Source organism: Mirounga angustirostris, unplaced genomic scaffold, assembly GCF_029215605.1.
Source record: "Mirounga angustirostris isolate CCGP_5_RB_7025 unplaced genomic scaffold, mMirAng1.0.hap1 SCAF_12, whole genome shotgun sequence".
Classification (NCBI taxonomy): domain Eukaryota; kingdom Metazoa; phylum Chordata; class Mammalia; order Carnivora; family Phocidae; genus Mirounga; species Mirounga angustirostris.
Window position 1 is genome coordinate 20,928,442 of NW_026991720.1, and position 26,343 is coordinate 20,954,784.

Here is a 26,343-nt window from a genome sequence, read left to right on the forward strand (position 1 = left end):
AGAGAATACAAATAGCAAACATGATTGGGGGTAAAAAGCAAGATGCTTCAGAAAGGTTAAAGGAACCGATTTTCTTTGAACTTGAGGAAGAAAGAGCTGAGAGACTTGGAACCTTCACGAAGTGAAGAGAAGGCTCAGCTATTGTCCACCTTCCCCAAGGCAGCATGGGGTGCGCCACCCTGACCCCAGCTGGGTGGGGAAGGGAGGGCTGATTAGGCATCAGGGGCATCTGCGTGGCTTTGGGAATCTCAGAACCGAGGAGAGAGAAGTGGAACCCATTTTCCCTGGAGATTTCCTTGGAGATCCTAGAATATGGGATACTGATGCATGGATGAGGAGTGGCTGATCGTGTAAGCAGAAAGCCTGGCCGTCAGTACGGTAAAGTCTGATGCACCAGGAGTCCAAACTTCCACATTATCTTCTTTACTGGCCCTGCCTGGCTGCCCCTTGGTCCAGTTTTACTTACTATGTTGTGTTAAGCCATTTATGGCTCCAGAGGATAAATGCTACTCCCAAGGCATTATCTGTTTAGTCATTAAGTCTTTAACGCTAGGCCTCATTAAATGAGCTCCTGCCAACCAGTGGAATACCCAGGAAAGGGACACAGAACAGGTATGTTGTGAAATTTCAACAAGAGAAAGGCAGGGGACCACCGGGGACAGGCCTGGCAGCCCTGGAAGGAGCTCGGCTTAGAGCAGGGAGAGGCCAGAAGATAAATATCATTTCCTCACAAACCCTCCACTCACCCTGCTTTCAGGAGGCTCTGTCTCCTCAGGGGAGCTCCAGGAAGGCAGGGACTTTGTCTTGATGACTTTATTCCCGGGTCTAAGAGAGCGTGCACCCACCCCCACCTGGGCACACTCTCACACACGCTGCTGGCCATTCAAGGCCAGCTCTGCAGCTGCAGCTGGGACCTCTAGATCCCTGGGGCCTCCATCTGGATTGTGCTTCGTCACTGCCTGCTCCAAGGCTTCCAGTCCCAAATCTGAACTGCAGACACTCTCCGAGACCATCCTGTCCTCTCATCAACCCCACCCCTCCAGCCCCCATCTGTCCAGCGTTTCTCCATGCCTCATCCCCAAGAAGGCCCCCGCTGCCCTCCTCCCTGCTCCTGTCTCTTCCCCTCTCAGGTCTCCCCATCCTTTCCCCCCCAGATCTGGCCTGCCCATCCATCTTGTCTCCTTCCCCAGTCTGTCCTCCCTCCTACTCTGACCATCTTCTCCCCTGGTATCTGTCACAACACTTCCACTCAGCTCTGCCTGGCTGTGTGCCCCTACTCCGTCCTCTGGCTCCATCCTCCTCATCCCTCTATCCCACATCTGGAGCCACACTGGGTTCTCAACGGGGGGAGAGGGGCAAGACTCTTCATGGGGCCTGAAACTGGATGTCAATCCCCCTCCCTAACATAAAAAAGTACCTGCTACATCATGGCTGTTCAATAAAAAACCAATGAGTGAATGAATGAATACTAACTGAATGAGTAATGTGATAAAAGTGACACTGGCAAACATAAGAGTGGAGAGGACACCTGACATCCTCATCCCAGAATATTCTGCAGCACAGAGTATTTCTCGGGTGTGAGCAAACACTGTGGGCAATTCCTGCTTTCTGGGGAGAGGGATCCTGTGACAGAGATCATGCCATCACCCAGGGGAAGCCAGAGTGATTGCCAAGGCTCAGGACTTGGCTGGCTGTTGTTTCACATGGGGGAGAGAACAACAACCCTGAGGGAATAATGACACTCCACCTGCCTTAAAGTTCCCTGTGCCCTCAAAACTCCCTCTGGGCAAAACACAACAGAAACACAAGATTCATGTTATTCTGTCTTTCCTCAGGGGGCTGTAGGTCCCTAGAAACTCTGGGCCAAGTCCCTTGTGATCAGTAAGTTCATCCTACAACCTCATCCTGCAATGTGCTCAGATGCTGGGCAAGGGGGGAATACCTGCTGTGAACAGAACCTGGCACCTGCCTTTGGTCTCAGTTTGGGGGCACCCAGGAATCCAGGGACACGGGGCATGGCTGAGCGCAGGCAGTAGCTGGGGCTTCCAGGAGCTGGGCCAGGAGGGGGCCAGGGTTCCTACCAGGAGTGGAGGCTGAGGGCAAGGGCCTGTGCAAGGGTCCAGCATCCAGGCTAGGAGACCTGCTGCAGGGCTGCTGGGGTGGGTGCCCCCTTGCTGTATGCACTACCTGGGCTCAGCAGGTGCCCTAGAGGGCCTGGCCAGGTGAGATCTACCCACCTGCTCCCCATCCCTACCCTCAGTGCTCATCTGAGCCACATCCGGGGACCCTCCCTCTGGGCAGGAAGCTTGGTGGGTGCAAGCAGCCCCTGAGAGGAGCCTCAGCGTTAGTCAGCATCATCCAGGACATCGCCGCCCCCCCACCCCTCGACCTGGGCTCCCTGAAGGAAATCAGCACTTGTTGCCAGGCCTGGCTCTCAAGGTGGTCCTACCACATCAGGCCCTCAGTTAACCCATCGCACATAGCACAGGTCATTAAATCCACCTGCGTGCTGCACCCACACCAGCTCACAGAGGTGGCCTTCTAGCTGAGGCCAGGAAGCGCAGGGGAGGAGTCAAGGCATGAGGTGCTACTGCCCTCTGCTGGCAGCTTCCAGATATTCCACGCTGATGCCAAAGAGAAGGCCCAATAGGCCCAAAAGGGCATCATCCTCCCTCCTCCCACTCATCCTTACCCTGGGGGACACACAGGATTGGCGGCTCCCACTGGGACCATGGAACTGGCTGCATCCAGTTCCCAGGAGAGTCAGCCAGCTTACAGAGCGAGAACAGACAGCACAGAAGATGAGAAAAGGAGAGGAGAGCAGAAAGATGGGAGCTCACCAACCTCCCCTGAGGAGTAACAGCCCCTTCCGTTTACACTGTCCGTCACAGGATGCAGAGAGCACTCAAATACACTGGACAGCACATCAAACAGGACAACCCCAAATGGCATGGCAGGGCAGGGCAGGTATGAGATGAGAAAGGTGCAGGCCCACAGGGTCGGTGTCCCTCACCACAGGCACACAGCCAGGTGTGGAATGAGACCCACAACACAGAGTCTGCCTTCCTTGTCCAGGGCTCTGGCAAATAATATTAAGCAAGTGTTTCTTGTCCCCTGTTACACATCCCAGAACATCTGCAATCACGAAATCTTGTACTGAAAAAAGCACGTGCCCCCCCATCACTAGACCTGACTTGTCATCTGGCAACCGCCAGGCGTGGTCTGGGAGAGGCTGGATCTGGTCACCGTCTGCGTTCTCTGTAACAGGCTGAAAAACACATTAAACAGAGATGAACAAAGGTCTGAGAAAACAGAGCATCTTAGAGCATGGAGACACATTACACCCTCCCAGCATAACAGGCAGACAGCCCCTAGGATGCTTACATGCTGGGCGGGCCGTACAAGGCTGCAGCTTGGATGATTTGCTTTCTTAACACCACGCTCCTGTTGCTTCCAACAAATGACCAGTGTGGCCATCACCAAAGAGAAGCCAAGGCTTTAGATAAAGGCAGCCACGGGCTCTGGGTTCACCACACGCCCATATGCTCATTGGTTTGGGGACCTTCTTCCTCTTGTCCCCTGGAGACACATTATGCCCTGATCAGTGTCCCCAGTCTATCCATCTTCTCCCCCATCCTCCCTGTTTCTGGTTGGTCTCCCATGGCCTCTGCCCTAGCCACTGCCCAGGACTGCCTTCCTCCTTCCCTCCTGCCCTTCCCCCAGACTATGGCCAGGGTCAAGGGCAGAGCTAGCCCTCCCAAGCAGGATTAAACTGATTGGAAAGAAGCAAGCACATCCCTCATCCTTGCTTCTGAGTCAGCCAGAAGCAATAGCAAAATGCGTCCTCTGCTCTGGACGGAGGAGCAGGTGACAAATGGGCAACTTGTTCTTCCTCTGGATTTTTTTTAACGCTTAGAGAGGAGAGGAGGAATATTTATTAGTAAGGAAATGGGACTTGTCGGAGCCTATGAACGCCCCCACACATGTCTGCTCTCAAGGAAGAAGAAAGACAAGTTAAGAAATCTAAGACCCCTGGTGAGCTATGGAACAATCTCTCTGGAAATAAAATGTGCACCCAAGCAGGGGCTCCAATCAGACGCTTTCACCAGCTAGAAAGGGGAGCTACCAGAGGAGAAAATGAAGCCTGGTGCCCACCGCTGCCCTCAGTCCTGGCTGCCCTGGGGCTCATTTCCAGCCCTAGTCTTTGTCTACCTGGCCAGGTCGCACCATCCCTGACCCCCCTGCCACCCCGGAGTAAGTGGGGCTCTGGCAGCTTGCAGATGGGCCAAACCTGCCCGAAGAAAGCTTCCTAGAAGGGACTACCTCCATGGAGATTCTGGGATCATTGCCACCCACCCTTGGAGTATGCACAGTCTCATGGCAGGTCAGGCCTGGGCAGCTCTGTCCCTTGTGGTTTCATCTGTCACCCCTCCTTGCCCTGTCCTGCAAGAGCCAGTGCTGACCCAATGGTGCTGACTCACTCATCCACTCTCAGGGACCACCCTCCATGTGCCGAAACAGTGCTCAGCCCCATGGGGTCCGAGAGATGAGTAAGACCCCGTCTTTGTCCTCACAAAACCTTCATGCTTGAAAAGGATGGCCAATGACAAAAAGTCACATTTCTATCTCATGTAATGGCTCAGAAGAATGTTTATGCAATTATCTCATTTTTAATACTTAATGGCCCTGGGTAAGAGCTGGCTTTCAAATCTCTGCTTCACAGAAGAGGAAAGAGTCTCACAGAGATGAGTGTGACCCTTAGACTTTTGCTCAAAGTTCTTGTACTCTACCACCCACAGCTGGATGGCAAGGCAGGGTCTCGCCACTGATTCCAGGAATGGGGAGGGTTTAATGAGCCCCACACAGGGACAGGACCACTGGTTGGGGTCCTCAGATCTGGGGGTGCGCAGTTATAGGGTATGGGACTTTCTGCCTACGTGAGTGCCTCTCCCACACCAGGTGTCCTCTCCAAAGAGCGTCCCAGACCAGGGAGGGGGACAGATAAGGCCTGTTTCTGAGCAGTGGGCTAGAAGCAGACTGGACAGTGAGGCTGCCTGAACCAGGTCCTCACTGGTGCTGCCTGGGGTCACCTTTTCAATGGCCCCCCATAGCACAACTTCGGCATCACTCTCTATAGCCCAGAGGCTGGGAAATGTCCAGCTACAGAATCTGTCTTAAGGAGAAGGAGAAGACTCGATTTTCCTCCCTGATCCTCACTGCATCTTCCTGATCACCCAGCCCCCAGCCACGGCCAGCGACCTTCCAGGAAGCTCTGCAGCCAGTGCCACTCGAGCCTCATGTGTGGGTCTCTCCTTCCCTCTGGTGGACAGACCGCAGCAGTGCAACCACATCCCTGCACAACCCAAATGCAGAAATCACCTTTCTTCTCACCGCCTCTCTGACCTTCGCTTGTTCCCACAGGATGCTGTGCCTGGACGGGGGTCAATGACCCTGCTTTCTGCTCCCAACTCCCACTCCCCTTACTTCCCCCTACAGATGAGGACCAGCCCCTTTCTGACCTCAGCACTGCCTGGCTTAGTGTCCAGGTCCTTCCACATGGTTAGTGCCCTGCCCCTGGTGCTGTTGGGCCTCCCCTGCACCATGACCCCTTCTCCCCAGATCTCCTTACCCACATCTCATTCCTGCCATCTGCCTGTCAGTCTGGTCTCCTTGCCCACAGAAGGCTCTGACCTTGGGTAAGGGCTGATCTGGCCCCAGATGCCCAGCTGTGACCACCAGCTTCAAGGCCCTGGGATGCGGGTTTCTGAGCCTCTGCTTCTCTAGGTTAACTTGATTTGCTGCTTGGCCCCAGTTCAACCCACTTTAACCAACACTGATCTTGGCTTTAGCAGGCACTGTGCTAGGAACAGCAAGAACCAGAGATTAGTCTACCAGGTAAGGTGGACATACCAGTAAAATGAACCAAGACCTTATGGCGACAGCAACCTGGGAGCCCCGAGAAGGAGGCTTTGTGGGGAAAGTGATCAGTCTACATTGATGCGTGAGCAGTTTCACCCAAGGGAAACAGTGGAAGGAGGCTGGCTGCAATGGCTGCCACCTACTAAGCACTGTCTTTACCTACATTATCTTCTACCCTGGTCCTAGCCCTGAAGTTAAATTCTTATGTAATGATGGAGCCTCAGAGCATGAGAGTAGTTTGCCCCAGTTCCCACAGCTAGAGGGCTATTTGAACCTGGTCTCATGTTGCTTGCACCATATTCTGTTGCCTTTCTAGCAGAAGGCAGAGCAGGAGCAAACACGTAAGGGCACGGAAGTGTTGGCACACTCAGGAATGGAGAGTGTTTCCAGACAGGCTGAGACAAAACTCTGTGAGCATGATTTTGTATAGAGGGAGGTGGTATGACTTAGACTTTCAGAGATTTGCAGATGGCAGATGAGACGGTAAGACTAGGAGTGGTTGACCAGATGCTCCTCAATAACCCTTCTCTCCTTCTATGGTAATAGAACTCATAGTTCTTATCTTAGTTCTTGCTCACTAAATAAAAACTACACTTCCCAGCCTTCCTTGTTGATGTGACTCATGAGTCACATCGCCAGGGGATGTGAGTACAGCCTATTGTCAACAACTTCTAGGGGACGCTTTTAAAGAAAGGAGCATGCCTTCCCTTCCTCCTTTATCTCTTCCCCCTAGCTGGACTGCAGATGAGCTGGTGAGATACATGGGATCACGCAAACACAGGAATAACAGAGCGGCAACAGAGAAGACACCTGCATCCCACACACCACAGAGCCACCATGCTGTCCCAGGACTGCCCATGATCAGACAGTTACTTGTGAAAGAGAAATAAACTCTCACGTTTAAGGTGTTGTTATTTGTGATCTCTCTGTTGGAAGGGTCTCAGCCAGAGGGGACGAGTCCGAAGCCATGGCAAGAGGGAAGAGCGGGAGGAATGGGGGGGTTCCAAAGACACTGGAGGAAACACCAACAGGACTTGGTATCTGACCGAATGTGAGGCATGAGGACAGAGGACCAGCGTGGCATTAAGTTGACAGCAGAACGGAGGTATTTGAGACATGGTGTCCTTTCTCTTTATGATTTCACTTCTAGATCTAACTTCCTCCTCACCCATCTTCTCTTCAGGACCTCTCCTTTCCCAGATGCCAAATCGCTTTGCCAAGACCTCTCCTACCTTTATCCTTCACACATACTTCTCTCTCTGCTGGGACACTGCTTGCAGCCCTGCACCACCTTCGCGTGGCTGACTCAAAGCATCTTTTATGGACCTTCCCCCTGGGAAGCTGCCCTGACTCCCCGGAGCTGGATGAGGTCCCATCGCCTGTACTTTCCCTGCATCCCCTGTACTGCGCTCCCTCTGTCTCAGCATGGAGTTCTCTGTGCGGTAAGCATTTGCTTTCTAGTCATTTCTCTCACTTAACCAGGAGCTCCTTGGGGACAGAGACCATATTCACCCTTGGATCCTCACTGCCCAGTATAGAGCCTGGCACTTGATAGGCATCCAAAAGATGTCTGTGCGGGATTTTCCTTTATCCTCACTCCTCAAAACCACCCTCTGGCTCCCCATTTACCACTCACCCTCAGCAGGTTCCACTGACTGAGTTCCGTAGAGCACTTACATGAAACAGAAGCGAAACAAGCCAGCAACGCCGGGCAGCCGCCTGCAACTGCACTCACCATGCTGTGACTCAGAACTGCCATTATCAAAAGGTAACAGATTTCTGCAGTCTTACTCCCCATTTGGGCAGAAAAACATGAGGCAAGCTTCCTCAAGGATGTTTAACTTGAAATGTTCCGTACCGGGGCGCCTGGGTGGCTCAGTTGTTAAGCGACTGCCTTCGGCTCAGGTCGTGATCCCAGGGTCCTGGGATCGAGCCCCGCATCGGGCTCCCTGCTTGACGGGAAGCCTGCTTCTCCCTCTCCCACTCCCCCTGCTTGTGTTCCCTCTCTCGCTGTGTCTCTCTCTGTCAAATAAATAAAAAAATTAAAAAATAAAAAAAAAAGAAATGTTCCGTACCTTAAATTGAGGTCTCTATTTCAGAAATGATTCAGCCTTAGATGAACGAAGACAAATGTCGCTATTTTATCGAAAGTTATGAAACACCACGCATGTCAAATCTCCATATACCTTTCCCTCCTAATGCAGCAAAATGATACCTTTATCACCATTCAATCAAAGGCTCACCAAGTCGGTGCAGGGAGACGGGACTGTAGCAGTCATCACCGGATGCTTCTGCAACCCCTCACACCCATCTACTGCACAGCATCGCCGTGATAAACACATAAAAGGCTTCCTCAATTTCACTCCCCATCATCATCAGCCACAACAGATATGTACTGTCTGTTATATGCAGGACACTTTGTTAGGTGCGGGAAAGGAAAATTTGAAGAGAAATTTCCCAAGGACTTTGAAAAGGGGAGCATGTGTCCCTTAGAAGTAAGTTATCTATCTCTGAAATGAGTCACAGAATCATTTGTAAAAGGAGACAAATGCAATAGCTTTTATAAAGAAAAATGGTCGAGACCAATGTGCACTGTGAGATTGCTGTGTGTGCAATTTTTGCCGAATGCAGGAAAATTATGCCATCATAATTATTCACCTGCGTGGTGACCAAGTCCATGCAGGAAGGCCAAACCTTCAGCAGTGGGCATCGACATCTCTGTTGTGGCCCTGTCTCCGGATTCTCCCCCCAGCACTGCCAAAACCAGTGGGCAAAATATTGCCACAGTCCTGCGCTCCACTTGGCCATGAAATGTGAAGACTGGATGTACAAATGTTTTGAGGTCAAGAAGATGTGCACTTTTAAAAAGGGCTCTGAATCTCCAAAATTCGTCACACAGAGAGTTAAAACAACTGCAATGGTTTCAGGGAGAAAAAAAGACAGAACTCTATGAACACAAAATTTCCGTATGCCTTTGTTAATGAGTTCAGGAAAACAAAAGAAACGTCACTATCCTACAAATGCTCACTGAGTCACTCAGCGATGCAAAGCCTTTATCAGTTGTTTCTGAGCATTTCTTAAAATCTCTTTACACATTCAAGTCACTGAGCATCATTATTAGCAAAATATTGAAATGTACATGATTTTACTCATTTGTGCAAGAAAACCTGAAGGAAAATTTCTCAATATTTTGAATCTTGGAGTTTTATATATTTGACACGTACCATTTCTGTATCAAGTGTCTATGTAGCTGTTTTTGTTTAATGCGGAGAAAAAGGGCTTCTAGCCCTATTTAGAATGCAGAGCCTGAGAGATACCAAAAACCAATTTCTTCACTCTAAAAAAGGAGAAGATGGAGGCCCAGGAAGGGGCACAGCCCTCAGTCACAAAATGTGATGCAAGGGCCAGGACTGTATAAAATGACCCCAAGACCTCACTCTGGGTTTCCTGGGCACTGAGCCAGCTGGGAAGAGGCCCCCAACTCTCCCAGTGCAAAGTGCAGCACCCAAGCCCAGCTTCTCATGGGACCAGTAGGTTTCCTCCCCTCCCTGCACCTACACCTCTGCAGAGGAGCTGCAACTTCCAATGGGCCCCAGGTCTGCAGGTGCTGAACAGAACAGAACAGGTGTTTCTAGAAAACTCAGTAACAGTTGGTACTAAAACCCAGACTGTCCTGTGCCAGGCATTGAGGTTTCCCTTGCCTACTATCAGGTTGCTCTCACACTTGCCCCCACAAAGAGGCAGACCCCAAGTAGTAATAAGGTCCTTCCACTGGAATGCAAAGCCACACTGTGCATCCAGCATAGCACCTGGTCCTGGTATGCCCCTTTGGAGGGACCAGGGGAGGGGGGAGGTCTGTACCTTTTCCTTCTGCTGACTCTGCCTTATAAGTTCTTTTTATCCACCCCCACCCCCAAAGAAAAGTCTAATTCTTAACCTAGACCATGCGACATTGTGGAATGGGTACTGAGTCCTGCTGCTAACAGGTGAACAGCCAGATGGAAACTCCCTGTGTCACTCTGGTGACCCTTAAAGGACCACCTTGTGCCATGCAGAGCCAGCTGACAGGAAGAGTTTGGGAAGAAAACCAAGGTGCCCAACTTTCAATCCGCTACATTATTATAACTTACTTCACAATACTTATGCATAGATGGTAATATATATATATAGCTGTATTAGGGTTCTCCAGAGAAACAGAACCAATAGGAGACAAATACATACACAGATATATAGATATACATATAGATAGAAATATAGAGATAGATCAAGAGATTTTTTTGCAAGCAATTGGCCCACATGATTATGAAGTACAAGTCCCAAGATCTGCAGTTGGAAAACTGGAGACTCAAGAGAGCCAGCGGTACAAGTTTCAGTCTAAAAGCCAGCAGGCTCAAGACCCAACAAGAGCCAATTTTTCAGTTCCATCCTGAGACAGGAAAAGACCAATGGCCCAGCTCAGCAGTCAGGCAGAAGTTCTCTTACTCAGCCTCTTCTGTTCTTTTTTTTTTTTTTTTAAGATTTTATTTATTTGAGAGAGAGAGTGAGGGAGAGAAAGAGCACAAGAGCGGGGAGTGGGAGAGGGAGAAGCAGACTCCCCGCCGAGCAGGGAGCCCGACGCGGGACTCGATCCCGGGACTCGACCCTGCGACTCCAGGATCATGACCTGAGCCGAAGGCAGTCGCTTAACCAACTGAGCCACCCAGGCGCCCCAGCCTCTTCTGTTCTATTCAGATCTTCAACAGATTGGATGAAGTCCACTCACCTTGGGGAGGGCAATCTGCTCTACTCACTCTACCAATTCAAGTGTTAATCTTGGAGTACCTGGAGATGCCTGGGTGGCTCAGATGGTTGGGCATCTGCCCTCGGCTCAGGTCACGATCTTTAAGTCCTAGGATTGGCGGGGAGTCCGCTTCTCCCTCCCCTCTCCCTCTCCCCCCACTTGTGCTCTCTGCCTCTCTCTCTCTCAAATGAATAAATAAAATCTAAAAAAAAACTTGGGGTCCCTGGCTGGCTCAGTCGGTAGAGCATGCAACTCTTGATTTCAGGGTTGTGAGTTCAAGCCCATGGCACAGAGCCTACTTATTTAAAAAAAAAAATTAATGTTAATCTTCCAAAAACCAATATTGCATTGTATGTTCACTAAATTTAAATCATACATGCATACATACATACATACATAAATGTTCATCTTATCCAGAAATACCCTCACAGACACATCCAGAAAAAGTGTTTAACCAAATACCTGGACACCCCATGGCCTAGTCAAGTTGACATATAAAATTCACCAGCACAAGAACATATGTCACAATTATCCATGGAAGGCCTAGGGGAGGTTATTTAACATTTGGAGTTCTTTAATGGGGAATACACACTCCAGGGTACAGTTAGCATTTGGATAGTCTCATGAAAACCCCACACTCAAAAGGTTTCTTTTTTTTTTTTTAAGGTTTTATTTATTTATTTGACAGAGAGAGACAGCGAGAGAGGGAACACAAGCAGGGGGAGTGGGAGAGGGAGAAGCAGGCTTCCCGCCGAGCAGGGAGCCTGATGTGGGACTCGATCCCAGGCCCCTGGGATCATGACCGGAGCTGAAGGCAGTCGCTTAACCGACTGAGCCACCCAGGCACCCTCAAAAGGTTTCTTATAAGCATTCCAACCAACTTAATTTCTAATCCACATTACCACTTTTTGTAAATTGGTCTAATGGATGTTAGAAAATATTTTCATCACTGAAATAAATGCTGGTGAAGATGCACAGACCAGCAACATACATCACAGGCATTCTCAGCCGTGTGTGAACGAGGGCTCTGAACCCACTGAGCCCAGCAGCCCATAGCTTGCAGAGGAGCACCCTGGACCTCAGGACTCACCCAGTGCTTACAGAGGATGGTCACCTGACCCTAAATGGCAAGTTCACAGAATCCTCTGCTCAAGCATTGCCTCAGCTACCCCAGTATGTGAAGTGCTTAGAAGAATGCCCAAGGGACAGGGAGCTGGGACATCATGGAGCTTTCAAGAGTGGGCTTTATGACCCTTTTGTGCCTGTTGGCTAATAAGAATTTGCATGTTTAACAAAATTCAGTTTGAGACTTACTTTCATTCATACATACCACTCGGTACAAGGTTTAGTAGGAAAAAAAACCAACACTATCTTTTATCTCTAAATAATAGAAGTGACTGATACCAACTAAAAAGAACCTAAAATACTGATGATTTAATTGGCTTGAGTAAGTTCATAAAACCATTCATCCACTGCTCTTTCTCCTAAGCCCTCATATTCACTATACACTATACACTACACATACTATTAACGAACAGAATCAGGATCAGGATTCAAAATCTCTTTGGAAAGCCACAATATGGACTATGCCCATTAAGATTAAGTTTCAGAGAGATAAATGTAAAGTCCCATATTCAAGTTCATAAACTGTCAATTGCAAAATTATAGGATAGGATAGGAGATTGGGTCTGTAGCAGAGCTGCATCATAATCTGTGGGTGGTGGCTTAAAGTTTACCAAGTCAACAGTGAGGATGCTCAGGAAAAACTATTAAGTGTTCAGATGACATCTAAAGATCAAGGGAAACAGCAATTTCATAGCATTCTGCCCTGGTCAAACCACATTTGGAATATGATGATAAAATCTGGGCACCTTATTTTAAAAGTCATTTTGACAAATGAGAATATATCCAGGAGAGAGACCAGAAGGATAATGAGTCTTAAAATTATAAACCCCATTTAAACAAAGAGCTCAGGAGATTTATCCTGGAAAAGAGACGACAAAGGGAAGAGGTATTCAAACATCAAATAGCTGAAGGCTTGTTATGAAGAGAGTGATGAGGAGAGAGTAGACAAATTTTGCCTAAACAGAAGAGAGAGCTAGGAATGTCCAGGATTGGAAGGTATTGGCTAAAAGATCATTGCTCCCTTATATAGTGGATATTGTCCCTGCCACCACCACCACCATCATCATCATCATCATCAATCATCAATCATCATCACCATCATCACCGTCTCCATTCCCATTTTACAGATGAAACTACTAGCACTGAAACAAACTAACTCACCCCATGGCATGGTGTTCATTTTATTTTTTTTTTTAATTTATTTATTTAACAGAGAGAATGAGAGAGAGAGAGCACAAGCAGGAAGAGCGGCAGACAGAGGGAGAGGGAGAAGCAGGCTCCCCACAGAGCAGAGAGCCTCACGCGGGGCTCGATCCCAGGACCCTGGGATCATGACCTGAGCCAAAGGCAGACGCTTAACAACTGAGCCACCCAGACGCCCCTCCAGAAAACTTTCAAGGGGGTGCTCAGGACTGTTGGTCTCAAGGGGAATCAGTTTCCACTCCAGATACTCAATTTCCAAATGTACTCCCCTCCCTAATATTGATCTACCTTAAAACACCTACAGCAGAGGATTTTCTAACATGATTTCCCTTCTCCCACTTTATAACAGCAAGGCACATCTCTCACCCACCCAGAATCTCACTGCCTTACTCTCAGGTGTGCAAACCTCTGGGGCACCTGACAAAACAATTTTGAAACACTGGTTTAGGGGTACCTGGGTGGTTCAGATGGTTGAGCATCTGTCTTCGGCTCAGGTCATGATCCCAGGGTCCTGGGATCGAGTCCTCCTGCATCAGTCTCCTGGCTCAGTGGAGAGTCTGCTTCTCCCTCTCCCTCTACTTCTCCCTCTGTTCCTGCTCTCTCTCTGTCTCAAATGAATAAATAATATCTTTATTAAAAAAAAAAGAAACACTGGTTTACATGGTGAGAAAATTAGTGACTCCATTTACTTTTTCTAAGTCATATGATTTTTCAATTTTTCGCTGTCTGCAAAATTGGAGGAAAACCTAACCAAGTTAACTAACAGACTGCTAAAAATAATTTTTGACGATAGATCACAATGTGATTTTGGCTTAAAAATTAGATGAAATTAAAGAATTGAATAATGAGTGAAACAAAACTTCCTTTTCTCATCCTCTTATTTACATGAACAAAGTTGCTCAGGGTTTACATCTATAAAAATAAAAGCAAAATGTATACTGAATCCTGTCTCATTGGAGCAATACTGATATATGTCCTTGGATACCTGACTTAATGTGTCAGTTTCATCTCATTGACTATTTCCATTTTTAAGCATTTATTTATCAAATTTTGCAATGTATTCATGTCATTTTGATCAATGGCATATTAATAATAATTGCAGGGGCACCGGGGTGGCTCAGTCGTTAAGCGTCTGCCTTCGGCTCAGGTCATAATCCCAGGGTCCTGGGATCAAGCCCCGCATCAGGCTCTCTGCTCAGCAGCGAGTCTGTTTCTACCTCTCCCTCTGTGATCTCTCTCACTCTCTCGCAAATAAATAAAATCTTCTAGAACAGTAATGAAAATAATTGCAAAAGTAACTCAACCCAGAAGAAATGTGCTCAACACTTAGGGACTTATGATTGCAGGAAATAAAATTTAATTTCATAAACATCTTTGCGCTGCTGAGAAGTATGAGAGGATGATCAATAAAACACTTTAAAGGCAAAACATTCCATCAGGATAAATTTATTTAGGAGGAAATGGTGCAGAAAAATGAGTTCAAAGAGGAAATTGATGTAAAGTTTGAAATATTTAAAAAAGAAGTTTTAGGGGCACCTGGGTGGCTCAGATGGTTAAGCGTCTGCCTTCGCCTCAGGTCATGACCCCAGGGTCCTGGGATCGAGCCCCACATCGGGCTCCTGCTCCTTGGGAGCCTGCTTCTCCCTCTGCCTCTCTCTCTCTCTCTCGCTCATGAATAAATAAATTAAAAAAAATTAAAAAAAAAAAAGAAGTTTTATGTGTATGTTTTAATGAATGATGGTAGGTATCAAATCACTACCACTTTTAAAAGCTTTTAAAAGTTTTTATTTTTAAATGAAAACATTTCAAATATGCCGGAAGTTATATCCTTTGCATTTATTTCAACATATTTTGAAAGTGTTCATAAGTGAACTTAAAAATGAGCCACAGGGCGCCTGGGTGGCTCAGTTGGTTAAGCGACTGCCTTCGGCTCAGGTCATGATCCTGGAGTCCCTGGATCGAGTCCCGCATCGGGCTCCCTGCTCGGCAGGGAGCCTGCTTCTCCCTCTGACCCTCCCCCCTCTCATGTGCTCTCTGTCTCTCTCATTCTCTCTGTCTCAAATAAATAAAATCTTTAAAAAAAAAAAATGAGCCACAAAACACATCATTTTTCAAAATTCTCGTGAGTAAAAGAGGTAAAGACGACTGAGGTAGATGATATCCCCCTGTTCCAAAGAGGCTATCTACAAGTTAACACAACCAAATCTGGCCCTCTCCTCCCTTCTTACTTACTCCCATTCAGCAGAAAGGAGGGCCTGGGAGATTCAGATTCCAGCAAGATGGGGACCAAAATAACCTGAAAATTCCCAGAAATTCTGGGGGAAATGTAACAGAAAAATATTTTTGATTTAGCTGAACTCCTAAGGAAAAGGGGGAATCCCCCAGGGACAGAAACCAAGAGGGAGCTGGAATCTGTTGGCAGTACGGGCATGAGCTGACACCAGTGCTGCCCCAGCTAATCTGAGGCTGTTAATCTGCCCCAGTTAAATCCAAACCGTTCATCTCATCTCAGGAGCTTCCCATATCCAAGAACAGGAAACAAGGTTTGGCATGGGACAAGGTGGGAAGTGGGAACTAAGATCTCCTCATAAAGCCAGAACTCTCAAAGAGATGGAAACTCAGTAAAGGGATGGATCAGAAAAATTCATGCCCTCGTACATGGGACACGAAGGAGACTGCAAGGACACGTATCTCTTCCTTCCTAGTCCATTAGAGAAGTCTCCCCTGAGAATTCTAGGCACGGGGGCTATGACTTGCAAGGGTTTGGGATTTGAAATTATGTTGTGGATCCGGGAATCCCCAGATAAAGACATTAACATGAAATTGCTTCCATGGCTGGGAATCCCGGTTCTTAAGAAGCAATTGCAAAACTACTCTGAAGGAACATGCACTGAACCCACAAATGAAGCTCCCTGAAAGTGAGAGCTCATGATCCAAAATTACAATTCCAAATTGTAAGGACATGCCCATCATGAGCAACAGCCAGCAAGCAAAACAAACAAGAGTACTAGAAACCAAAAATTTCAAATAAAGGGAAAATGGATAGAGACAAGAAAATCAGAATATTTAAAATAATGAGACATAGAAGAAGTATTAAAAGTATTAAAGCAGCACACGCCCTGAAAGAATGAGCTACTTTGGAAAAGGTTCCAAAGAAAACTCAGGCCTGAGTGATGGGAAGTGCCCTGACACTGCCTTCTGCCTAAAAACTGGTAGGGACCCCAGTCAGATAGGACCTCCGGAGGGCTGAGACAATGTCAAAAATGTGGAAAGCCAAACTGCTGCAAGTAGATACTAGGTGCATCAAAGGCTCCCCCCAGGAGAGCATCCGTCAACCCTGCACCTTGGAGCAGAGCCCAGTTCCATCATACGACTGGACAGCAGCCCCTTCCCAGACTACCTCTGTTGTTTGCACAGTTAATAAGAAAAGCAGCTGGTTGTTGTTTTGCCTTGTTTTTAAGATCAACTGTGGGGCACAGATTAGTTTTCAACAGAGAGAGCCACAGTGCTGAGCCAGCAAACACCAAGACTCAGAAAACTGTTCTCAGTACAGACTCTGCAGAGAAAAATTATAGACTTACTGCATAATCGTAACAGGCAGGAGTACTGAGGATTATCTCCTTCAACCTTTGTTTTCCATGAAAGGAAACAGAGGCCCAGAAAAAAAGCAGCTCTCTGCAGGCTCTGCACCAAGTTTGCAAAAGAGGTGAGGCTCAGAGGAGTTTTCCAGCTCCAAGGCCACAGCACAGCCAGCTGAGAGCAGACTTGTGAGAAGGGCCCAAAGGGCCCTTTCTGCTGGCTCCCTCTGGTGGAGCCCCTCCTTGACCTCTCAACTCAGAGCCCTGATGCTCCTTCCCTCTATCAGGGAAGCCTTCTAAGGGCACAGGGCACAGGGGCTGGGGGAGTGAGATAGGCAGGAGGCAAGAAAAGTGTTTGACATAATTACCCTACATAGTAGTAGAATTATATGAGAATTCTATTTGTGTATGTTTTGCAAATATACTGTCTTCAGGGGAAAATCTGATACATTTTGCTGGTAAGACTACCTCTCAAGTTTCATTCTAGTTAAAGACTTAATCTCTAATGGTAAAACTTCCTAAGGACAGGAAGAGATAGGGGAGAGATCTGAGCACCCCTCCATCCCTCAGCCCACATTTAGGTGGCCCTATCTAGCCTCTCAGTAAGCTAACTCTAGTCAAAGAACCTAAGAGGAAGGACTGGAATGGGGGGAAGGGACAAAACAATGCCTGCAAGGAGATGAGCCAGGTAGGCAGGCAGCCTGCAACAAGCCCATAGAGGATCTGGAAAAGAACAGGCTAATTTAGGCTCCAAATGTGACTCGGAGCCACCAGGAACAGCTGTTATCCTGCTCTGCACCACCCCCCTCCGGTCTTGACTATCACTCACTACCCCAGGGCCCCCAAAAACACTTCCACCTGCATGACAGAACCCGCTGGCTCCCAAGTGAGGGAGCAGCTCCTCCTCCTTTGGTGACACTTATGTGGGCTTGCTAAATCATATGTTTAAACATGCCATGCAGTACTGGGGGGAGATGAGGCTTATTCCAGGGGACTCTGGTGCCAATAAGGGTGAGCCTTGCCATCTGAGAAAGCAGGTAAAATGTGAACTCGACAAGAGGCAGGTCCTGTCCTGTGCAAATGATCTAGGGATTCCAGAGGGGACTTCAAGGGTAATGACATGGGACTGAAGGACCATCGTTCTGCTAATAAGCACAGATGCAGTGCCGGGGTTAGGAGCAGGGGCTCTACAGTCAGACAGACTTTCTGCTCAAGTGACCTCAGGTAAATTACTCACCTCTCCAAGCCCCAGGTTCCTCATCGATCAAACAGGAATAACAACAGCAGCAGCCCAAAGGGGTTCTGTGAAGATTAAATGGGATGGTGCGTGTAAGGCACGTGGTTCAATGCCTACACATAGTACTTGATACCTGATAAATGTGACTTCCCTTCGCCTTCCTTCTCCCTAATGGGCCAGGTACCAATGAAGATTTAAAGAATAAAAATGAGGACTGCCAAGAAAAGTTATGTGCAGAGGGGAAATGCCCAAGCCCCAGTAAGGGCTGGACCAGAGAGGTCAAAGAAGGAACAGCAGCTCGACTGAGCCCAATCTTAGCCTGTTTGCCTAAGCAGCGCAGACTCTTCTCCTCAAACGCTCATCCACTCAGATGTCTATCTTTCCACAAACAGCTCTACCTGGGTGCCAAGATCAACATCAGCCATGTAAGAAGCTACCGACCCAGAAGGTGGCTGACACAGCATGTGCCGTATGCCTGCTGGGAATACCCTGCCTTTTACCAAAACCCTTGCCAGAATTCTGAGTCCTAGTTGCCCAGGCCCGTGGTCTTGGCGCCTGATCCTTCTTTTGTTCTCTGGGTTCCAAGCATGGATTCCAGGCAGCGCTGCCTCAGCTAATGTGGGTTGGCCCTCTATTACTAGACCTGGGACACTCACGCATTTCTCCCAGTCGTGGCTGACCTCTCCATGTGCCTTCAAACTATGCCTGTCTCTCAGTCTTCCTCCTATCCACCTAGATTCTCCTGCTTCTTCCTCGACAGATTTGTCTAACTTCTGAGTCCTGGATAACAAGCAGCTGCTCGAAGACCAGCTGGAAGCCAACAATGACCACTGCAGGGAGTGTAAGGGAACATCCAAGGCAAAGCCCTGCATTCTCTCTCGGTAAGGAAGTCAGTAAGGAATAGTACCAACTGAAACAATCACTCCACAAGGCTGTGTGCACCCCATCACCCAGCAGACCCAGTTGTGGCAGTCAGGATAGACTAAAACAATTTGCTGCAGCTAAAAACAACTCACAAGTGTCAATGGCTCAAAACAACAAAGGTTTATTTCTATCTCATGCTACTTGTCTCTCACAGTCTCTCATGTCTGCTCCACGCTGTCCTCACTCAGGAGCACAGACTGACGGAGCCTCCTGACCCAGAGCTTCAACGGTCAGCATAGCAAGGAGAAGGAAAGGTCGGGGCACCTGGGTGGCTCAGTCGTTAAGCGCCTGCCTTTGGCTCAGGTCATGATCCCAGGGTCCTGGGATCGAGCCCCACATCGGGCTCCCTGCTCAGCGGGGAGTCTGCTTCTCCCTCTCCCGCTCCCCCCACTTGTGTTCCCTCTGTTGCTGTGTCTCTCTCTGTCAAATAAATAAATAAAATCTTTAAAAAAAAAAAAAAAAGAAGAAGGAAAGGTCAAGTGGCACACAGGCTCATAGAGGCTTTAAACACTCTGTCATTGGCCAAAGCAGGTCATGTGGACCCTTCTTTAAGGGGTCCTTCAACCTTTAAGAGGACAGGCAAGTACAATCCTAGGCTCTCACATGGGTTGGTAGTGGAGAGATGACCCCTTCTCCCAAATGGAAAGATAGCACCTGAGTTCTGTTTCCTGGACTGGAACCTTCCTCCCTCAGTAGAAAAGAAAGAACTTCTCACAGGCTTAAGGTCCTTAGAGAAACCTAGTAAAGCCAGGATCCCACATCCAGACTGCCCAACATCAGAAATCCTACATCTTCTCCTCTAAGAAGGCCACATTCTCAGACTCCCCTAGGAAAAGGGAGACTCCCGTACTAAAAGGTATGAAGGGGAACTTCACTGGAATGAAACTCATGCCATTGCCAGGAGGTGGCCTGGCCTGGCATGCTTCTCCCAGAGGTGATGGGAAAAGAGAGGCCACATGCATCTCTATCTTGCTGAGCCTGGTCTTGTGAGTGTTCCATTTTTTCTATAAAGTATTTCTTTATGCATTTCTTGTGAAGTGTGGGATTCATTCCTGACCAATGTCAGACTGGAGGGGCCCACCAAGCATAAGAGCTCAGAAGGGGAGAATCAAAAATATTGGTGAATAGCCCTAACAACTTTCACAGTCTATCCCCATCCAAATACCCAGTATTTGATTATTCTCTGGATGCAAAATATATTCAACCCTTTCCCAAGGGAGACAACCCATCCTAGCACGGCACCATCCCAGCCCCAGTGCAGCACCAAGCTCGAAGTCTAATATATCCAATTTTTCACAGTAATTTCTACATCAAGGTGAGGGGCAGTTGTCTCTCCATCTAGATGTGATGCCTCTTCATCAGGAGACGAATACGACTAGTTATCTTCTCCAACATACCAATATTTAATGATAGAACATGGGACAGGAAAATAGAAATAAACACTCCCATTCAGAAAAGAGAATAATGGGACACAGCAGACACTGATCCGTAGCAACTGCAAAATCTCAGAGCATTCTTTTTTTTTTTTAAAGATTTTATTTATTTATTCATAAGAGACAGAGAGAGAGAGAGAGAGAGAGAGGCAGAGGGAGAAGCAGGCTCCCCGCTGAGCAGGGAGCCCGATGTGGGACTCGATCCCAGGACCCCGGGATCATGACCTGAGCCGAGGCAGACGCTTAACCATCTGAGCCACCCAGGCGCCCAATCTCAGAGCATTCTTCCCCATGAATGAAGAATATTCTTTGATTAGATCCTGATTCCACCTCCTGAAATGTTCTCTGTAGGCTCTGACACGACCCTCCAAGAGATTTCCTTTTCTCCTTATGCTCCTTGGCCAAAGCTGAAGTGTACACCAGAGAGTATGTTCTCCCTGTGGACTAAGCATATTTCCCAGCATACTTCCTGGGGCACCCAGGTGTTGTTTTAAGATTCAAAGTCAAGATCAGGCCAGTGTTCTTTGGGCAGTATAATTCTCTTAAAACCTTCAGTCTCTTATTGTATGATCCCAGGCAGCACTAAGTACCAACTGACACACTCAAATTTCCTTTATGAATATATCTCCTCTTTGCTGCATTTCTTTGTTTCCTTACCACCATGTCACTCTGGACTTAATTGAAGGTATTTTGGTCTATACCCTTAGTCTCCCTGCCCCCCACCCCCCGCTCCAATACATTCTGTCCAATGGAAAGAACCTGGACATTTACTAGAAGACATTTTAATACAACCAGAGATTTTAAAATGGATATGACATCTATAGTGTTGATGTAACCCTTGCTTACAAAACTGAATTTCAGGGCGCCTGGGTGGCTCAGTCGGTTAAGCGACTGCCTTCGGCTCAGGTCATGGTCCCGGAGTCCCGGGATCGAGTCCCGCATCGGGCTCCCTGCTCGGCAGGGAGTCTGCTTCTCCCTCTGACCCTCCCCCCTCTCATGTGCTCTCTCTCATTCTCTCTCTCAAATAAATAAATAAAATCTTTAAAAAAAAAAAAAAAAACTGAATTTCAATCATTCTTTGTCTAAGCCTTTCTTATTTTTACTGTTTCATAATGAGAAACGTTTGCTTTTTCCAGTCCTAAAAGTGTTGCACACCAGCCAACTCTTCCCTGATTTCATCTTTTTCTTTTAGTATCTCACCAAACACTGTCAAGAGTGACTAACTTACAATTAATATTGTGCTTTCCAACCTCTTTTCTTAAATCTCCAAGTTCATTAGGTCAATTAGCTGCCTCCCAAATTCCTACAAGTGCAGTTTAAGAAAATCTCTCTCCACTACATAATGTAAATGGCCATTTTCCAGCTGTCGGTAAGTTTCCTCACCGCACATTACCCAGCTACTAAGCCAGTACCATAGGTATTTTGTTATGGGGTGCCCCTCCTAGGAGTACCCTCTAGTACTGATTTATATTTCAGACAGGATAGAAAGGCTGTGCTGGCTTGAAAAACTAATCTAAATCTCAGGGGATCAAATCAAGGTTAATTTCTTCCTCATGCTACACAACCATCTTGGGACACCTAGGGGTTGGGCTCCACATTATTCTCACTCTAAGAAGCTCCCTGACAGACCTCACCATCCAGAACAATGCTGGTCATTGTGGTAGTAGGAGAGAAACAGCAAGTCACACACTGGCTGTTCAAAGTTTTCACCTGTAAGTGAAATGCATCACCTCCACGGATATCTCATTAGCCTGAGAAGTCATATAGTTAGGTCTAACTTGAAGCGGATGGGGCGTGCAGTTCTGTCTTTCCCCCCACAGGAGGAAAATGGAAATACTGGTGAGGGGTACATAGCACCAGTGACTACCTTTCCATTCTAGTGTATATCCTTGAGAGACTCGTGTTGACATGAACAGGAAGACTCAAATACAAACATGTTTCTTGATACGTAGTTTGTAATAACTGCCCCCAAAAAAGATGGGGGAACAAATTAAGTGCCCATTATTGGGAGAATGGATTAAAAAATTTGTGGTTCAGGGGTGCCTGGGTGGCTCAGTCGATTAAGCATCTGCTTTTGGCTCAGGTCATTACCTCAGGGTCCTGAGATAGAGCCCTGCTCGGCGGGGAGCCTGCTTCTCCCTCTCCTTCTGCCTACCACTCCCCCTGCTTGTGCTCTCTCTATCAAATAAATAAAATCTTTTTAAAAAATTAAAAAAATTTGTGGTATATTCATTTTTCAATAATTTACTTTTTATCCTTTTTCAGATTTTATTTTTTTTTAAGATTTTATTTATTTATTTGACAGAAAGACACAGCCAGAGAGGGAACACAAACAAGGGGAGTGGGAGAGGGAGAGGCAGACTTCCCGCAGAGCAGGGAGCCAGCCCGACGTGGGGCTCAATCCCAGGACCACAGGATCATGACCTGAGCCAAAGGCAGACGCTTAATGACTGAGCCACCCAGGCACCCCTTTTTTCAGATTTTAATTTTTTTATAACACTGAGTGAAAAGGGCAATTTACAGAATGTAACATGATGCTATTTGCGTAAATTTTTAAACATATATAGCATTATTACATACCGTTAATGGAAGTATATGTGACTGTTAAGCTGAACAAGCAAGACTCACGGGGATATTCAGAAAGCAACTTTATTGCTGTCTATTAATGCTCCTTTATTTTTTTTTTAAGATTTTATTTATCTGACAGAGAGAGACACAGCAAGAGAGGGAACACAAGCAGGGGGAGTGCGAGAGAGAGAAGCAGGCCTCCTGTGGAGCAGGGAGCCCAATGCGGGGCTCGATTCCAGGACCCCAGGATCATGACCCAAGCCGAAGGCAGACGCCTAACGACTGAGCCACCCAGGGGCCCCATATTAATGCTCCTTTAAATTTATTTGGCTAGACATATTCTTCCCCCACCCCAGAATGAAACTTGGGTAGTTCTAGTCAATAAATAATGTCTACCTTAGTGTAATCATTACAATTTTCAACTTTATTTGGTTACTCCTTTTATCAATTATTGCCATTGTTCTCATTATTAACACCACATAATAAACCACCCCAAAGCCCAGCGACACACAGAAATAAGCATCAATTTCTCACTCGCAAGTCTGTGGTGGCTCTGCTGATCTCAGCTGGGCTTAGCTCTAGGCTGTGAGTTCTGTTCAAGGCTGTTCCAAGTCTTTCATTCTTTAGGAACCACAGTACCTGGGGCATGTTTTCTGATGATGGCAGAAGTACAAGAGGGAAGTCCTAGATGCAAGCATATTGCAAGCTTTATTCGTGTGACATCTGCTAACATCCCATTGGTAAGTCACACGGCCAAGCCCAATACCAACAGGGTAGGGAAATACACTCTGGGCTGGGGGAGGGGGCAAGTTTAAAGAATCAAAAGATCAAAAGCCACTCTCCCATTGTGCAGCTCAGGCCAGCTGCAGTCCAGCCATCCAGTGGGAAATGAGGCTGGCTTCTTCCTGCCTGCCGTCCCTGGTGTTTTTGCCCCTCCTCTCCCACCTTGCCAACCCTGGTTTCTGATCTCTCCGGGTCCAGGAAGAGGGAAGGAGGAGAAGAAAGGCACAGGAAAGCCCTTACTGGTCTAGTACCAGCATCACTGTCTCTGAGCCAGGAGATATTTAAGGTGGCTCAAAAACACTCCCTTCTCTGGTTTTTCCTGAGTCTTCAGGGATCTTCAGAGTTCTGGTTGATGCCTTTCAATTTTAGGGTGGGAGAATGGTGCCCACAGCTCAGTGCTCACTGACAACAGCTGATGCCATAAATCCTCCTCAAATCTTAAATCCCCGACTCATTTATACTGTCCTGGTAGATAAGAGTTAATGGTTCTGCAGCTGGTTTTCCTTTGTAAATTCTTTAACATGGCCTCATACTTCATCCTTTATCTGGATGCCTCAATTGAAACTTTCAGTTTACCTGCCATATTGATACACAAACCTATGTAGTAACAGTATAAAAACACCGACTAGACAAAACACACCAACTTCAGGATGGTTGCTATAGCCCTGGGGAGGGGTTAAAGAAAGAGAAGGGCATCAGAGAGAGACAGAGGGAGATTATAATGGTGAATTTCATGTGTTTCTGTGAAGGTGTTTTTAGATGAAATTAATATTTAAAATGATAATAGACTTTGAGGAAAGCAGATTACCCTGCATAATGTGGGTGGGCCTTACCCAATCACTTAAAGCCCTTAATAGAAAAACACTGACCTCCCCCAAAGAAGAGGGAATTCTGCCAGAAGACTGCCTTTGGACTTGAACTGTAATATTGGCCCTTCCATGGGTCTCCAGCCTACTGGCCTACCCTCAAGATTTTGAACTTCCCAAACCTCCAGAGTTGCATGAGCCAATTCCTTAAAATAAATAGATAAACACACACACACAGAGGCATCCTGTTTTTTCTGTTTCTCTGGAGAACCCTAATACAAGGACTTCTCTGCAGGAGGGCAAGGTGGAGCAAGATGAGCATCATAGCTGGGGAAAGTTTTCATTTTCTTTTTTTATTTCAAAATCTGCCTGGGCAGTTCCTGTCTTTTGCCACAGTGCATTTTATCCTTGGGTCAGGTTATGTTGCTTTTGGCCAAAGACTACTTCGAGATAAATGCATTCCTGGAAACGACATTGTAAATCCAATTGTCATAAAGCAAGTTGCACTTTCCCATGGAAACAATGTTATATTGAATAATAACAGCAGGAATAATACCAGGCACTTGCATAGATGTTTGCAGTTCAAAAAGGACTTTCACATACACTGTTGCCATTAATCCTGGAAGGTAGGCAATACATTCTCTTCATTGCACAGATGGAAGAAATTGAGGCTTACAGAAGTGCTTTGCTCAAGGTCACATGGCTAACAGGGACCTGCCTAGTTCAGTGGCCTTTCCAATGTCCCCTTAAACTAAGTAAGGTCTCAGCTTCAAGTGAATCATACACATAATGAAAAGCTCATCAAATGCAAAGCTTCTAGAACTCAAGCCTCCACAACTGTTTAAAATTGTAAAATTTTACTCTTAAGTCACATAAAACAGGCAAATGAGCATACTGACTACTCAAGAGACCCCTGAACTATAAAGCAGGCATATAACACCTAAATAATCATCATTACCTACCACAAAGCTACTTATCCAAAACTATTACACCATCTACATAAACACTTCATGGACATTCCATGAAACTCCAGAGGGAGATGCAAAATTACACAGGGATTGCCTAAACCTATGTATTTTTCCAATCCCTTTTTAATGCTTTTCCAATCCTTTTTTTGTTACTTTGATCTTCCTGAACACAAAACTTAAATTCATAAACACCGTGGCTGTGTCTGTCCAAGTTAGGGGTGGAGGTGAACAGGGGCGAATTTTATAAAATAAGGCTAAGCTATAGACACCAAGAAGTAGAGGCAGAGAAAATGTGGTTTAGTTGGGGACCCGGGAAGATGGGGCAGACCCCTCCCAGCCAGGGCTGCAAGTATTCCCAGAAGGAACAAGAGTCCCTCCTCCCCTTGCTCTGGCTCCTGGCATCTTCCACCTCTAACACTGCTTCAGCACTGCCAGGAAACCCCACTGAGGCCTCAGTCTTCTCTGCCCTTTGTCTCAGGAAGCCTGCCTGGCTTCCTCCTCTGTCACCTCTCCCTGGGCCCCTTGCCATCTCTGCAGATTCAGCCAGTTCCCAAGCTCTGGGCTATTCCTGGTGGGCTGGAAATAATGGAGACCCCCTGGAGACTCAGCACCCATCAGCCTTACCAGCTGTCTTGCTCTGCTCGTTCTACTATTCACTTCACTTTGCAAGCTTCACTCCCAATTCTGGTTCCTGTTCTACCTCCATGTAGAAGAAATGGCTATGGAAAGCAGCTGGACCCTCGGCTTCCCCTATACCTGGGATTTGGGGCTCTTACTGCCTATTTGAGCCTACAGTGGCCCTTAGCATGCTGCTTCCTACAGACCATCAGTCAACTGAACCAGGACTCCAACTCGTTCTTGTTCCTGCTCCCAAGAGCTGCCCAGGCTCTTTGCACCCCCAGTTCTGGATGGCCCTCCTGAAGCTAAATGAGCATGGGCAAGTTCCTTTCGGCACCTGCTCAGGCTACTGGGCTCACTCACATCAGTGGGCTTCCCTTCACGCCCACTTCCCTGTGACA

At 47.2% G+C, this 26,343-nt stretch overlaps 1 long non-coding RNA gene across 1 annotated transcript in view; it reads right to left on the bottom strand.

Moving 5' to 3' along the window:
* Positions 1–2,535: 2,535 nt before the first annotated feature.
* LOC135362065 (uncharacterized) overlaps positions 2,536–26,343 on the bottom strand; it is a 28,717-nt gene continuing 4,909 nt past the window's right edge. Inside the window, exons 2-3 of the long non-coding RNA XR_010406371.1 lie at positions 17,843–17,907; positions 2,536–3,268 (exon numbers count right to left, since the gene is read on the bottom strand). This is a non-coding gene — a long non-coding RNA (uncharacterized LOC135362065). The remainder of the gene's footprint in view (positions 3,269–17,842; positions 17,908–26,343) is intronic.